Raw genomic sequence first — 18,155 nt, forward strand, 5'->3', positions numbered from 1 at the left:
AACATAGCACTGTTAAATATTTTACCCACAATTCCCTCTGATTTGTACTCTCACACGTAAGCTTCTTCAATTCAGACAAATCTCACCAGTATACAGGGTTCTGTAGAAACATTTTTGTCATTTTCAAATCGTACTTTTGTAACTCATGAGTTTTTGAATACCCAGTTTCATTGGTTCAAATATCAATTATCTCTTGTAGAAGGAGATGGCAATTTTATAAATATTTAAATAGACTTTCTTGAAAGGCATGCAGAATATTTCCAAGGAAACTAAGGAAAATATTTGCACCTTATTACTTCACCAAAGATATTGATTTCTCTGAATAGGTATAACAAAAGAAATTTACATGTTAAAACTCTCTACACAGACTGACTACCCAAGTTTGTGATTACTTGATGTTGGAAAGTATATTATTCAAAGCACGTGTTTCATTTTGTTTTTGGTACATTTTTATTCAAAATTTGAAACTGTATTTTTTAATCTCAATCGTACTTTTGCTACACATTATTCATTATTATATGTAATTGTTATATTTTAAATGTTAGGAAATATTGCTTCTCTTTGAAGTTATAAAATAAGGAACATTCACGCATACAAATCAGAGAGAGTTGTGGGTAAAATACTGTACAGTGCATAGGGTCACCCTATTAGTTATCGCCACTTTCTTTCTGTGAAACTTAGTTTCCTTAGTTGATTTGTTGCCTTAATGTTTGTGGACCGACCGATAAAAAATTTGTTAATTTGATGCGATGTTGTTTTAGTTCAAGGAAGAGTACTACCGAGCTGAATTGTGTTTTTTTGTCAATTATCGATGCTTAGTATTCACTCTTCTCTTCAATAGTTTAATTGTTTAATTTCGATGATTGATATAAATGTCTATCTTCTCAGCAACGCAAGTTGTTTAGCATGTAGTTGTTTCCTTGTCTGTGTTGGTGTGTTTCATCCTCTATGTTATGCTTAAGCAACGGTATCGGATGGGATTATTGACGCTTCTTCCTCAGAGGCAATATGCCACTACTAAGCATTTTCATAATACTGCATTATACCCCTCTTCATGAAAAGCCTGACCTCAGCTCAGGTTTGACCTTGACCGTATATGTAAAAGATCATCTAACCCATGGGTTAGATGAAATAAATCACCGACTGTCTATGCTGAATTTGTAACATACCTTCTAAGAGTATTCTTAAATTTGTTTTTACTATTCATAGATCTTAATAGATATGGTAACTTATTTCAAATCTTAGCTCCATGATAACTAACAGAGAAGTGGCCTAGTCTACGTTTCCTTGTTGGTACAAGGAGGAGTGAATTTGTCACAGACCTAGTGTTGCAAGAATGATTTGGAAAGGAAAAATAGTCTGTGAAACTGTGAGGTAAATTTTCTAAAAAATAAATGATGTATAAATAACGCCACTTGGTATTGGAATTGTTCATATTTGTTCAAAATATTTAGGAGCCTAAACAGAGGTTCACTTGGTGTCTGAAACCGACTAAAAGTTTTCTTCAAAAGTTTTTGAACAGGCAGCAAAGTTGTGGGGTAGGTGCTGCCCCATACCTCTAGACAGTATGAGATTTAGGGAAGAATAAGTTAGTTTGTCAGTAAAACCAAGCTATATTTAGGAACAAAGTGGAGAAGTTTGGCGATGGGACCAATTTTTGGACTGATCTTAGCACAGACGTTCCTAATATGGTACTTCCAAGTTGGATGACTGTCAATCTCAATTCCTAAATGTGTAACATGATCCACCTCATTAAAGTTTATAGTTTTAGTGTTGATTTGAATTTTCCCCAACCTTTGAAAAGACTTTTGATGGGAGAAAAAGATTATTTGTTTTTTCTTGACTAATGGTAGGCCTATTTGCAGAACACCAATTCACTATATCATAAAATTTAGTATTTGCTTCTTTGATGTTCACATTGTCCGTAAAAGCGTGGAAAATCATCAGAATCATTAGCAACAAGCTTCGATTTAAAATATGAAGAACAATCAGGAAGGTCATATATATATAATAAAAATAAAACAGGTCCAAGGATGGAACTCCATCGGTAATAACATTCAGAGTAGAAGTGTGAATACCTATATTTACAAACTGTTTCCTATTTGTTAAATAACTTTTAAAGCAATTGAGAGGGACACCCCTAATTCCATAAAGGATGGTGTGATCGATAATATCAAAAACCTTAGATAAGTCAAGAAAAATGCCTAGCACCACATCGCCTTCATCAACTCTTGTAGAACTTCGTCAAGCAAGCTAATTAAGGCTAGTTTTGCGCTATTAATTTTCCAGAAACCATATTGATGTGTATAAATCCAGTGAATATTTGTCTAAAAAGAAATCAGCTGCCTATAAACCCTTCCTCGAAAATGTTACTAAGCTGAGGCAGTATTGAAATATGTCGATAATTACCTAGATCATAAGGAGAATCCGTTTTATGAATAGGAATTACTATAGTCATTTAAGTGGTTTTGGAAAATACCTTGTTGAAGTGAAATATTAATAATGTGACACAAGAGTGTTGCAATAGCACCAGCACCACCACATAATAAACGCGCAGGAATATTGTCACACCAGTTTATTTTGAGGGATCAAGTGACATGGTTTCATTTATGACGTCCTGTTTATCTACTGGATGTAAAAAAAAAGTGTTTTGTTATGAGAAAAACTCGTATAATTTATGTAGTCAATTCCTAAATGTGTAACATTTCAAAACCATGTGAGTAGTTCTTTTTACCACGTAAGTAGTTTTTAATTATTTCATGGAAGTAATTTTTTAACATGGGAGTAGATTTGTTTTACCATCATGGTAGTATTGTTTTTACTGTGTACTTTTTATTTCATGGGAGTAGTTTGTTTACCATGCTAGTAGTTTTTTTTACCATTGGAGTAGTTTTAAGTACTAAAGCCTTAAGTACGTCTTTTCCCATATCAGTGCCGTACTCTGGCTTAAAACCAGACTGATTCTTGTAGAAACAGATAGACAACCAAACTCTCTCCAGAAGGTTCGATGCAGTAGTTGCCACAGCTACAGGACAATAGTTTGATTTATCACAGATGTCACCACCATGGTCTTTAGGAATTGAAACTAAAACAGCACAAAACCATGTAAAATAGTGGTGAAACACATGGATATCAACAAATTGTCGCACTCTAGCCCCGTGCGTGCTATTCGAATCCCTGTTCCACCAGCAAGTTAGCCCCGTGGGTCCAAGTCTATGCATGTCTGTTCAGTAAGTATGGAGCAACCCGGGATCGCAGCAAGGTTAACGTCCCACACCCCAATGAATTAAACTTAAGGAGTAGGACTCACAGCAAGTACGTTTCAGACTAACCATGATCACTTTATTTCAAGCTAAAGGATAATACAGACAGCAGTTTGGTACCTCAGGGATAGAGATTTAATTTTGCATTGACAAAGCCCACGTTCTCACTATACAACTCGCAACTCGTGAAGCATCTACTAAAGTTACATTTACTGCACCAGGCAGGCGGGCTAAATAGTGTAGCTTGCCGGGTCATTGAGCGTAGAGAAGTCGTCTACGAAAGCACGAGAGTATGGAGTACGCTCTCCCCGAAATTACAGTATCCAGTGAGTCTACAGGTTGACGAACAAAAGATCATCCCTTTTTATATACACTAAATCCCACTCAAAATTAGGCCAATAGACTACAAAATAGTCGTATTCCATGTTTGGGAATAAAGGGGAAAATATACCCATGTGATCTATCTACATGTCTGACGGTTACTGTGTAGCCAACTTCCAGTGTTACTCCCAGTCAACTCTACATTACTGTAGGAAATAACGGAAAAAAAACTAATACTAGATACTTGGCATAGGATAATATCCAACCGCCACATAGCCTCCCACCAAAGAGTCTTAGGTCCCCCTAGACTTAACACATAATAGAAACATTCAAATAAAAAAACATATATAAACAAAAACAATAAAATAGAAACTCAATATGTATTCCTCTTGAAGAAGTGCATCTTAAAGATTACGAAAATAAAACTCACACTTTCTATCACTCCATCATGGCTATCACAAAATAACTTTCGACATAAATATTGTCAATGTATTTCAATAAAAAATAGTCTAAATTCTAAAGTTCAAAGGTCACATGGTCCCTGCTCGCAAGTCAAAAGTCAACATTCCACAAGTTTTTCATCGACACATCTCCACACACACACACACACACACATAAAGTTATGGTCCCTCAACAATCCACTGTAGGTCCACCGTATATATATGTCATCTCATCTTTTAGAAAATTATATCAGCCTCTCCATAGTCTCCTCACTTTTAGTGTCACTGGAAACTCTACGACTTTTTTTCTCCCTCTGTCCTGGGTTCTCACCAACAGCATTTGCTAAGTCAGTTGGGGTCAGCGTCTCCGGTTGGTAGATCACAGTCAGTACCTGGAGAGCACAGATGGTATACTCATTTATAAATAGTCTCCTTTGTTATTACTCCTACTCCGAACTCACGAGTTTCCCAGGTTTCCGCCACCTCTTTAACAGATTCTAGCAAGGTGTTTGTTGGCAAGATACCGTCGCTCAGATGAGAAAATCCGTGGTTACTTGTCAAACTCCCTGGATCGATGGGGTTGAAATCATCAGACGTTGACTTCATTGAGGGTCTGTCCCCTGTCATTCTAATGGAATTACCTTGTATGATTGCTTCCCTCGCTTCTCAGCTTCAGCAATACCCAACACATTTTTCACCACCGTACCTGACAAACAATTTCGACTATTCACAAAGTGGTATGTTAGGGTCGGCACCAAACTCGTCCTCTAAAATCATCCATCCAACCTTGTCTGTTGACATAAACAAGGAATGGGAAATTACATCCTGACAAATTTCTTTCCTCATCACCACTTCTGCCTATAGTGGAACTTTTGACAGGTACAACAGGGTGGGGGTTACTGCCACCCCAGTTGCCCCTTTCCCATTTTTCGTATGTGTCCAACCATGACACGCATGTTTTAGCAGATCTCTTTTCATCAGGTAGAAGCCCCTGTAATGAGCACAACTATACTTCATATGCAGATTGACACCGCTGCGTGTCTTAGCATGGTCTGCCAAACGTTAACACATTTCGCAAAGAGACATGTTGCTCCTTCAAGAGTTGTCAACAAAATGATTACGCTTCTCCCAATTTTTAGATGTCTGGAAGACCCATTGCCACATAAGAAATGTCTCTCATTACATCAAAATTGTAATTCCATTTTGTACATATCTGTCATCACCATCATTTGTCGTATGCAAATATGGCTGGTAATATTCCTAGCCACCGCAGGTAATAGCCAGTAAAACACATAGATTACCCATTGCAATTAAACCATTGTCCGTGACGTCCCTTGACACGTATTCTGCCAAAATATATTGTTTCATGTACAAATTACATCCTGTAGTTCTTATAAAGTTTGTCCATGCAAATATATACATTTTTTGTTGTCGTTCGTGTCTGAGGTATCAGTTATAATTGTCTGCTAATCTAGTCTCCATTTTCAATGTTATCAACCGTATATAAGCACATGTTTCAGCCATTATACCTGAGATTCAAAGATCCTCCATTGGTCCGAATGTTGGTGGGGAACACTGAATCTGGCCACAAATTCTTGTGCTAATTTATTGGCAATAGAAGTAGCCTCTTGGTTTGGAAGCGGACACGCCACATGGTGGAATAGTCCTCAATTATCAAAATATATCGATTTCCACAGCCAGTCTCTGGACGTGGTCCCGATATATCAAAAGCTACCCTCTCCATTGGTCAACCAACAATGTATTGCTGTAGTGGCCACCGTCAGTACTTAGTAAGATTCTCCCTAGCAGCACATACATCACACTGTCTCACCAGAGGGTCGATCATCTTCACGAATTGTTGGAGGATGGATCGAATATCCATGTCCTCTAACTGCAGTTCCCTTAATATCTCTTTTGGCCATAGCTTCAATGTTATGACACATTTTTCCTTCACATTATTTCCATCTCCATTAGCATTATCTTGTACGGAGGTCATCCTTACATTAGAGTTCGTCTCCCCTGGTTACTGGTGCATTGCCCAGTTATGATTGGTAATGGGTTTTCTGTTTGGATGTTGCCATGGTTATATCCGCACTGTGTACAAGGTTTCTTTGATAAACTGTCTGCATTTTGATGTTTCCTCCCAGGGCGATGTTCTATGGTAAAGTCGTATTCACTGAGTACTTGTAGCCACCTGGCTAACTGGCCCTCTGGCTCTTTAAAGTTCACCAACCAACATAGTGAGATGTGGTCAGTTTGGAGTGTGAAATGCTGACCATACAAATACGGTCAAGATTGTTTCAGAAAGTGTACCGCTGCGAGGAGTTCTTTATGTGTAACACAGTCATTACATTCTGGCTTTGTCAAGGTGCAGCCAGCATAACTAATTACTCGTTCTGAATTTGTGATAGGACTGCACCATTACAAAAAGTTACTAACATCTGTGTCCAATGTCAACGGAGCATTAGGTATTGGATATGTGAGGATGGGTGAGCTGATTAGGTATCCCTTTAATGTTGTGAATGACTGGTCACATTCGTCATCCCATTCAAATGGTCGCTTCTTTTCGGTCAATCTGGTCATTGGTCTTGTAAATGTTGAAAAGTTTGATACAAAGTAGCCAAAATATGAAGCTAACCCAAGAAATCCCCTTACACCCTGAACACTGGGAGGTGTTGGCCAGTCCTTTTGTTGAGACAAGTTTTGATACCAGGTGACACTGGTCACTGGAATAAGTTGCACTTGTTTGGTTTCAGTTTTAACCCTGAGGCCAGCTTCATGAAGTTGTGTGAAGACGGCTTCTAAATGTTTCAACATTTGGTCCACTGTGTTTGCGTGAACTATTACATCGTCCATGTAGAGAAGTAAGATTCCCCACTGTAGTCCAGCTAGGAATTTTCCATTAGTCTCTCAAATGTTGCAGGGGCATTACATATATCGAACGGCATGACTTTCCATTGGTAAAGCCCACTCCGTGTAGTAAATGCAGATTTTTCTTAAGTACTATCATCCACTTCGACCTGCCAGTACCCACGCATAAGATCTAACGTACTGAACCATTTTGCCTCAGCTAGTGTGTTAACACTGTCTTCAATTCATGGTATAGCATATGCGTCTTTAGTTGTAATATTGTTTAGCTGGCAGTAGTCGACAAAGTAATGACTGCTACCATCCTTTTCCCTTACAAAATATTGGTGCCACCCAAGGACTGTTGGATGGTTCGATCACATATCTGACTAGCATTTCGTAAACCAATGACTTTGTTTTGCCCCAAGCTCATGGCGATTGTCTCCTTGGTTGTTGCCGAATGGGTGGATGTCCCCCAGTTTCAGCCGGGGACAAATGACAATATGTTATTAAAACTGAAAGCTACATTGATAATATTTTCAGGACAGATGTGATTAGGTATCGCAAATGTATGTACCAAATATATTGAAATTAAAGCCTGCACTCTTGAGATATAACCTAATTACTGAAACCCATTAATTATGCAAATTGCTCATTAATATGCATGTATGTTTACCAAAACCTAATCAGTTTTTCCCTACGGAACACGTCTACAAAATTTCGTTTCAATTGAGTCAGTCGCTTTTTAAAAAATGGTGACACACACACACATACATAGATACATACATAGATACATACATACATACATACATACATACATACATACATACATACATACATACATACACGGACACACAGGCAGAGAGAAGCATATTAGCATTACATTACACTCCCTTGCAAGAGGTAAAAGTGTATTTATCGGTGAGTTGACAGTCCACTGTACAGACACTTGCATCATATTTATACCACTTTGAGATCTACAGATTTTCGTCATTTTCATATAGTTTGCATTAATTCTTTATCTCGACTTTAGTTGTCCTGGTTACTAACTTTGTAACTAAGGTAACCCTGAATTTTGAGACCTTGAGATTTTCGGCATTTTCATATTTTGCATTAATTATGTATCTCCACTTTAGTTGTCCTGGTTACTAACTTTGTATCTAAGGTAGCCCTAAATATATCTTTGCTATAAATGTCATGACGGACTATATAATTTGCTATCTGATTTTGTAGCCTTACAGCTCATGTCTAATGGTAGTTTATACATACACGTACCACATAACGTATGTGGATGTTCCGATAAAAGTGAAAGAAATTAAGGTGTCTTTGTATTCCGACTGTGACCTTGATTCTGAATCAAAGGGTTCATGTGATAAGTGAAATGCCCGTCCCCTGAAACATTTATACAAACACTAATATTATATCTATGATATATTCATTATTTACACTTTTTGTCATAAAACCTTAGCATTTAGGTGTTTGAGACACACGCAATTCTTGTTTGAAACACACACAGTTCCAGGCGACAAAGCAAACACTCAGTCGAGACCACACCAACTTGTGTCTGCATCAACTCTCATTGACGGAACCCTTGATGTTTTCTGTTTTAGAGTAAATTGTTGCAGAAAACAACCAAATGCTAAGCTCTTATGACGAAAATTGAGGTGTTCGAAACACACTGAATCCTGATCATAAAAGCTTAGCATTTGGGCATTTTCTGCAACAATTTACTCTAAAACAGCACACATCAAAGGGCCGTCAACACGGATTGACAGCTCGGGTAGTCGACACGACGAGTGTTTTCGGTGACCATCACCGTACAATTCTGACTCTCTGAGAGAGAGATGGGGGCATCGTACCCATATTCTTGGAGGGTGATCTGAAAAAGTACAATTTTTATGATTCCACGGACCTAGATGGCCGACAAGATGCGAAACATCCATTGTACCGCGACCAAGAAAACAGGTCGTAAATTGTGATATTGCGATTCTGAAGACTCACTTTCACGGTAGTCATGCTCGCAGACGGTGTACGCGTTTCGCTCAAGGGATAACTTGCTCCGTATGCAAGCAGGACTACTATCACGGCAGAGTACCATCTAATTTGGATGAAGAATCATTGAAGTTTGAGCGTATCATACACCACTTTTTAAAATTTGATGTAGACACTGGACGTACGTACTCTGCGAAAAAACACAGCGAGAGAGGGGTGAAAAAAGAGACACAAGAAACATCAGTGGAAAGCGGGATGGTCACCGAAAACACTGGACATCGCGTAGACGTCTACTGACTGCTCGGGCACTCTCTTCAACGTTGAAAGCGGCATCTTCTTATGTTCATAAATGCTTAGCATTTGAGAGTTAATGTCAACAATTTACTCTGTTCGACAGACCAGAAGTTAGTGTGTCTTAGACACCACACGAAATTGTAACAGTGTGTAGCATTGAAGAAGTCACCTCCGACTAACGCATCTTTTGATGTGTTCTGTGTTAGAGTAAATTGAAGCATAAAACGCCAAATGCTAAGCTTTTATGACCAGGATTCAGTGTGTCTCAAACAAGGATTGTATGTGTCTCAAACAAGAATTGTGTGTGTCTCAAACACCCAAATGCTAAGGTTTTATGACAAAAAGTGGATATATATATTAGTTTAATTGCAGATCTTGATACCAGATGTCTTGGTAAAAGAACTTTCTTCCGAAGCAAAGTAAAAACATGCTTTTGCTAGAAATGTTTTGAACGACTATATAATTTACTATTCACGAAAGATTTGCAGCTTTACAGGTTATGTCTTGTTAGTATTTATGGAGAAACACATAATTATGAATGTTTCGATAAAAAAGTGCAAATTTTAAGGTGACCTTATAATTACACGATGACTTTGAATTTGGATCGAAAAGATTATGTGATAAATGAGTTGTCCGTCCTACACCTACATATAGGCACTTGCATCACATTTATAGCACTTCTGGACCCTGAGGTATTCAATACATTCATATTTTGGTGATCGATCTTAATACCAGTTGTCTTTTAACAATTTTTGTAATAAAATCTATTTTGCATATGCCTTTGCTGTACTGTTAAGAGGTTCTTGAATTTTAACAATGACCTTGACCATGGATCACAAAGAGCACGTGATCAGTGGATTGCTTGTCCATAGAACCCTATATACAGACACATGCTTCATATCAATAGCACTTTCGGATTCTAAAATAGCCAGTCTATGAATTTTTCGATATAATTGGGGATATTGGCAGTCATTGCCTTGATAACAGAGATTTACTACATAGCAACTTCATATAAACCCTTTCCGCATTTTTCTGAAGGATTGTGTGTTTGGTTAAATTCTGATCGATTTTCAGCTTTACCAGATACAGAAAAGTTTGTGAATATTTTGATAGAATTACTGTGAAAGCAAATTAAGATGACCTTGAATTTTGACTATGACCTTGAGCTTGATTCGAAAGGTCATGTGAACATTGAATTCCCATATCCCCTCAAATAAATATCTACATATTACTTTAATTGTGATTATAGAATTACTTGGGCACGAGATATGTCGCTTTTAATATTTAGGCACCCTTCAGAAATCATGTCAACGTTACCATAGAAACGGCGTTTGCGCAAGAGAATCCACAGGAACAACATGAGTTTTGTGAAGGCCCAGATGTTACTCTAACCAAATATGCTGCCAAAAATTGTCCTGTTATCGAAACATTCGCTGACAATTTTCTGTATACAGATATGACTGGTAAACCAGCTGAAAATCGATCTGACAATAGCCAACACACAATCTTTCAGAAAAACGTGAAAAGGGCATATATGAAGTTGCTTTGTAGCAAAATCTGTTACAATACAACGGCGGTCAATATCCCCATGCCGAACAAATGTTTCTTTTTCAAAATTTAACCCTTGGTGCCCAAATGTTTTTTCGCGAATTCCCCAAGTCTTTTCAATCGTCGCAACAGTTCTTGCTATATACGGAGAAAGATACATGTAAGATACATGTTCTTCCCATCTAAGAAAACAAATGTCCTAATCATAGCAACGACAGCATCCTGCAATTACATCATAGCAACAATTTAGAAGAGAAGAGAAGAGAAGAGAAGAGAAGAGAAGAGAAGAGAGGACAGGAGAAGAGAATCATGGAATAGAACGACATTTGTGCAGAAATCCATTCAGATTTGGTACTGCATGACGGGGCTGTGTTACACGCTCCATATCGCGTTGTTGTAGAAATGTCAAAGCTTTCCCAGTCAGTCCACAGGCTATCCTGAAGTCACCCAAATTTGCAGTCGTCTTGTTAAAGTGAGATACGGCTCAGTGATAATACCATCGAGTCTGTAAAACACTCACCCTGGGTGTGGTTCGGTCACGGAAAATGCCCACACGTTAGTGGATTCACACCGTACCCGTGACCTACCAACTGCTGATCCTTACGCTGGCGTTAGAATTCGAATTCTCCTCAAGCGAGGGGGAGGGGAGAGAAAATATTTCGGTCTTAACAATTTTCGCAGCTCTCAAAATAATACATGCCACCCTACACCCATGAACCCAAGATTTTTCGTAGCCCCCCCCCCCCCCCATATTTTAATACGTGCAATTATACAGTAACACACGCACACACCAGACATGTACAGAATGGTACATTACATTTAACCAACAATGGAAAACATCTTCAGCGTCCATACATTACATGAGAGATTTCTTTGCAAATAGATGTGGGCTTTGCTAAAAAGTTCTCACACTGGGCTGTAACCGGTACTTAGAAATGCGACATGGAGTCCGTAAAAAGGTATTGCTGTAGGCCCTAGTGTCACACCTAGCACAGCAGGCGTTGTACAGGTGCATCCTCATATAAATATCACAATATTACTATAAAAATCGCCCAACTCACATAATCAAGAAGTGTGGCAGTTGCCACACTTCAAAACAGCTAAATGTTCTCGAATTGTATACTTGCTCATATATGTCTGTGCAAGCACGTATATGTATGTGTGTGTGTGGGGGGGGGGGGTATGTATGTATGTATGTATGTATGTATGTACGCATTCATTTGTTCATTTATACATATATTATCTCTTGCATGTGTTCATACAGCTAAACATGCCAGACGAAGGCCCGGTAACCCGCGATATACGGAAGTGTATCAACCTCTTATCAACAATCGCTGTTAATACTCAAGCCGCTAGAGGGACGACGGCTGACAATGTGTCGCAAGCAAAGGATGTTCTCAATAGCAACATTCAAAATATATCAAAAATGGAGAAGATGTGCATTCAAGGGTAAGCCATTTTCATCAGCTAATTTGACCGGGTTCATTTCACGTGAGTAAACTAACATGTTTAGCAAATTTAAATAACGACATGTTTAAAGAATATCCACTTTAAATGTGCGTTTCAATACAACAATGGAATTATCTGTAACATTTACTGCTTTAAAGGAATCATTTATTCCAACTTACACAGTAGCGAAATTCCAAATGATACGATTTCATGTGTAACTCGGAAGATATATCATATTTGCCACATCACTTATTGATCACATATACGTGAAATATGAAACTATATTCCAAGTGTAACAAGATTTAAACTGAATGCCCTAATTCTTAGATATAACTATCGTACATGATATCGTACATGGTAGTTTAAAAATTTCACAAAAGATAATTTTCTTGCTCTGGATCTAGATCTTACACGGCAAACAGAAACGTGGAAGCGCCAACATGTTCGAATTCTTAAGTATCAAAGGACAAAAAAAATTCAATTTTGATTGAGAATGAAATAGTAAAGAGATTGTATGAATTTCCCTAACGGCTTTGGATTCAATATAATTTACTACATTTATCGCCCATAACAAAGAGCACAGGTTCTAGAAAGCCTATTTATGTTGCTTTCAGTTTTACATACTAATTTGCATAATTAATAGTTTTCAGTAATTAGGCTATTAACTAGATGTAAACTGCACGTCGTCTTTAAGGGCGGAAACCCTTTATATTAATATCTCTACATACATTTAATTGCTAAAATACAAAACCCTGAGCTATAACTATCACGTGATACAAAACTTAATTCGCAAATTAATAATGTTTAACCATATTAAATATGAAGCTTGCATACTTAACACTTTGTCTAGTTTGACTACTGGTTGCTATGTTACTGTTTTCTGCTTATGTGAGTGAGTGTACCTAGGTTTTTTTATCAACATTGATTCACGTAGTTTTATCTGGTATGTAGAGTTTTTCAATTGCTATGATCCTGGAGTGCTTGATTGGGTGAGATGGTCCGTTGAAGTGAGTTGGTACTGGTTCATATTTATTGATTTGTGATAGGTGATTCTGCATTCTTGTGTATTGTGTATCTCCGGTTTCTCCTACATCGACTATTTTTTCGCAATGTGAGCGAGGTATTGCATACACCTGGGTTGCTGATTTGCAGATGATATGGTGTATTATTGTACAATGCTGTGCATTTAGCCCTTGAAAGGTGTCTGTCTTAGAGAACTCCATGTAGTGGCAGATGGCGCATCGTTTGTTATCACATAGTCTTGATCCGGTTGGTTCTTTAATGAATGTTCTGTGATCATTGCTGTGAACGAGTTGTGTGCCGATATCTCTTCCTTTTCTCCAGGCTACCATGGGTGGATTTATGAATACTTTTTTGCATCTTTGCGATTTATGTAGCATGTTGTTTGAGTCTTTGGTATATCCTGGAGTGAGCTGCTATATGTTATTGGGAAGATGACACGGCCTTTGTTTCTGTTTGGACTGCTGTCGTCCGTGGGATGTATTAAATTTCGTCGATCAAGTTTGTCCACTTTCATTATCTGTGCGTTGATGTGGGGTTCTTTGTATCCTTGCTCTCTGAGCCTTCTGGTTATGTTTTCTTTCTGTCTTTTGTAATAATGGGGTTTTGAGCGTTTGGTTTTTGGGATTTCAGCTAAGTGTATGGTAAAAATGCTTTCTTGACATTGATTGGATGGTCAGATTAACAGGTATATATTATATCATTATCATATATAGGGCGCGTTCAACACCCCCCCCCCCGCCGTTATCTATCCGTTAGGTGGCTTTTTCTGTGAAACCGGCTAACGGTTCATGTTTTAAAATAACATAATTTGAGGGGAGCCTTCTGTAATTACAGGGGGTAGGCCGGGGAACATCAATCCCGGGATGTTGCGTAAAATGTGAATCTCTCCAGATTGTCATTCTAAAAATTATCCTCCCTCAATTTCGTTTCTCTATCATATGGCCTTTGCCACTGGTAAAATATTTTTAAAATATCGTTTCTATTCTGTCATGTATGGAAAGGACACTAGTCCCAGATAGGGATAATAGGGCTTTGGTCCATAATAAATCTTCAAAATTGATCCAGTCATGTCCAAATAATGGTTCTAGACATGAAAAAATCGAGAAAAAAGGGCAAAAATGGCCGCCTGGTGCCATATTGGATTGTATCCCAACATAAATTGACATGTATATGTACATATGTAATAGACCATTGCAGTGTGTCCTCATACCAACTTTGAATGAGATCTGTTCAGGCATGTCTGTGTAATGGCTTTGGACATTGGACATTTGGACTTTTATTTGTCCGGTAGGGACTAAAAAATTAAGGCAGCCGCACATTAATCCTTAGTACATGTATAGTGAAAGAGCTACTATTCCCAGCTGTTCACACACTGTGTGGTCAGTGCAAAACGCAGATACAGGCCAGGCCAGGTCAGGTATAGACTGAATATTTCTTTTGGATTTACATTCACATTTAGATTCGGATCCAAAGATGCATTATATATATTTATTTGCAATATATATTGGTTTTCATGGCAAATATCACCTTCTCTTTTATAAATGCTAATTCAACAGTATAAGTACTCGAATATGTTCACATTCAGTAAATACTCCAAATCGCTCAACAGTATATCTCTTGACAGCCATTAATTACCAATTTTTATGATTGCTTACTTGGAGCATGCGCATTTAGATGTAGAGTAGAGTATGTAGTAGCCAAGTAGAAATCAAAGCCTGTTTGGTATTTGTTACATATTGCATACAAAAGAAGTGAGTACAAGTAGTAGAGATGCCCAATGATGGAACTCAACAATTACAAAACATAGAATATACCCATCACTTCACCTGATTTTTCGCATCAACTGTCATTAATAATAATAATAATCTTTATTTATACTGGATAGTTCTTTAAGCATATAAACACTTGTCTCCCAAGAAGTCCAGTGAGGGCCATCCCTCATGGTATCAGCGTTAATGCTGGAGGAAACCAGAGTACCCGGGGAAAACCTGCGTTGTTCGGTAGAGTCAAACTAAATGACACTCTTCTTACTTACAGTGTGGTAAATTTAATCGAACCTTAAATGGGGTTCAAACCCTGACTGCAGTGGTAAGAGGCCCAAAACACCAAAACTTAAAAAATCACCAATACAGACAAACCAGATTTAAACTGAATGCCTTCCGTAAGGAATTTCATGATTTATGCATGAAATTTAGCTCTATATCTGTGATTCGTCAAGTCCCAATGAAAGTTAGTTGTCAAAAATGTTGTTGAAATGCCCGGCACGATCCTATTCTCAGCACAGGAAAGCTTGCCATCCTCGACTTGACTCGGCTTTTGTGATCCCCTACATACCTGGGATATGTCATGTGCATGTTGAACTTCCTTCTGTCCCACCACGAGTTTACACTATGGGAAAATTGTCAAGATTTTGTTGAGTGGCGCGCCCTCACTGTACACTAATTATATAGAGGTCAATGTATAGGTCACCATTATTGATACATTGTCGCGAAATTTTCTTCGTAGGCTAGGTGAGGCTTGGTCTATTTTCCATATTTTGACCACACACATGATTTGGGTATAAATTATAGATTATTACACTTGATAAATATGTGAGAGTGTATTTATATCCAGAGATACAGAGCTAGATAAATGATTATGTAGAAGCCTTGCAACAAACAGCGATAGTTTGTTATCGAGATAAATCAGAAAAGAACACGGTAAAAAGGAGACGTTTCGAGGTCATTATAATACTTCCTAAACTTCTAATCGAAAATCTAAAAAAAACACGATTTCTCTTTATTCATCTACGCATTAGTGTGTGAAATTTGAAAATGATAAGTCCATATTTGACAAAATTGAAACGATGATAAATATTTCACCTGTTTGCAAACTCCGCGCTCATTGTAAACCAAGAAAAAAAATTGTTTTCTGGTGAGTTTCATTCACTTCAATACCCTACCTCAGTCTTCTTTTTTCTCATGTTTGTCTAGCCAATGCAGAGTGCAGATCGTGTCCATTTGGACACAAAATAAGGTTGGCACGTACGAAACCCCTGAAAACAGAGTCTTTCTCAGTGTAGAACTATGTAGAGCACAAGTCTAAAGTTGGTGTCAGATTCAGATCCAGGTAGTGTCATATTGAGCATCAGATAGCCTCAGATCCGAATACACCCGACGGCAGTGAAGCAGAATTAATCCTTCCGGAAGCTTCCCTGTAGTCTCAATGGTATTATTTCAGGTTTGAGTCCTTCGGGTGTCTTTGGATATAAGGCCATCTGATGCTCAATATAACGTTCATAAGATAACGCGCTACCTTTATCTGAATCTGACGCCAACTTTGTACTCGTTCGATCGATTAATTACTCAAATTGGTCATTAATATTCATCGGATTATTACTAAAACCTAATCAGTTCTTGCCATTACCCTAAGGAAGTTGTCTATGAAATTTCGTTTGAATTGATGCAGCCATTTTTTCGGAAATCGTGACACACGCACAGACACACAGACTTCATCACTATATGAAGACCTTCCTTATGGAAGGTAAAAACCCTCAAAATCGCAACAAAACGCTTTAATTATTGCAGCTAATCCCAATGTAACATGTAGCGCGGCCTAGTTTTGAACCTTTTTGACAATGTCTTTTTCAATTAGGGTGAGAACCATATACCAGATTTAAACTGAATGCCTCCCGTAAGGGAATCACTAATTATGTAAATAACTCATTAAACTAAAAAGCTATGGTAACAGGCTTTGTTTTTGGACAAGCGTGCTTTCTTAGGTTAATGTATTTAAGAGTGTATGATACTGCTTAATTACTGAATATCATTCATTATTCAAAATACTCATTAAAGAAAAAGTTGTAGCAACAAACTTCATAGAACAGGTGCGTATTATTATGATGTACGTATCATATTATACGAAATTTGAAGCTTGCATTTTTAAGATACAACCTAGTTACCTAAAATCATTAATTATGCAAATTTTTCATAAAAACTAAGCTATATAAAAGATTTTATAGGACATATCCGCTTTGTTATGGTTAACATATGTACTAAATTGTATTGAAATTGAAGTATGCAGTCTTAAGATATAGCCTAATTACCGAAAATCATTAATTATGCAAATTATTCATTAACACTGTAAGGTACATCAACTAAATATAACTTTATAGGACATACACAATTTGTTATGGTTAATGTGTGTACTGAATTGTATTGAAATTGAAGTATGCAGTCGTAAGATATAGCCTAATTATCAAGAATAATTAATTATGCAAATTATTCATTAACACTGAAAGGTACACCAACAAGCTTTACAGGACACATTTGATTGTTATGGTTAACGTGTGTACTGAATTATATTGGAATTGAAGTATGTACTCTTAAGATATAGCCTAATTACCAAAAATAATTAATTATGCAAATTATTCATTAACGCTGTAAGATACATCAACGAATTTTATAGGACAAATGTATGTTGTTATGTTGAATGAATATACTAAATTATATTGAAATTGAAGTATGCAGTTTTAAGATATTGCGTAATTAGTTGATTTCATTATTATGCAAATTTCTCTAATTAAACATTAACAGATCTGGCTCAAAACCTAATCAGGTCTAGCTATTACCCTAAAGATTATATATCCCAAATTTCATTACAATTGAGCCAGCCGATTTTTAGAAAATGATGACACAGACAGACAGACAGACAGACAGACAGACAGACAGACAGACACACAGACACACCTTCCCCTTTTAATACCTCCCGTACCCTTACGCGAGGTAAAAATGTGGACGGTACGATCGAACGACATGCTCACATTACATGTCGTACACACAGTGTTCTTTATCTCTCTGTTGTTCGATGTGTCCTAAGAGTGAACCCGTCTTGACTTTGGATTCAAATGATCATTAAAACTGTATCGGATGTTATTAACCAGAGAAATTGTTAGTACATGTAAGTAATTTTAGTAATGTAACAAGTAGAAAGTCGTGCC

This window comes from Glandiceps talaboti, chromosome 2, assembly GCF_964340395.1.
Source record: "Glandiceps talaboti chromosome 2, keGlaTala1.1, whole genome shotgun sequence".
Classification (NCBI taxonomy): domain Eukaryota; kingdom Metazoa; phylum Hemichordata; class Enteropneusta; family Spengelidae; genus Glandiceps; species Glandiceps talaboti.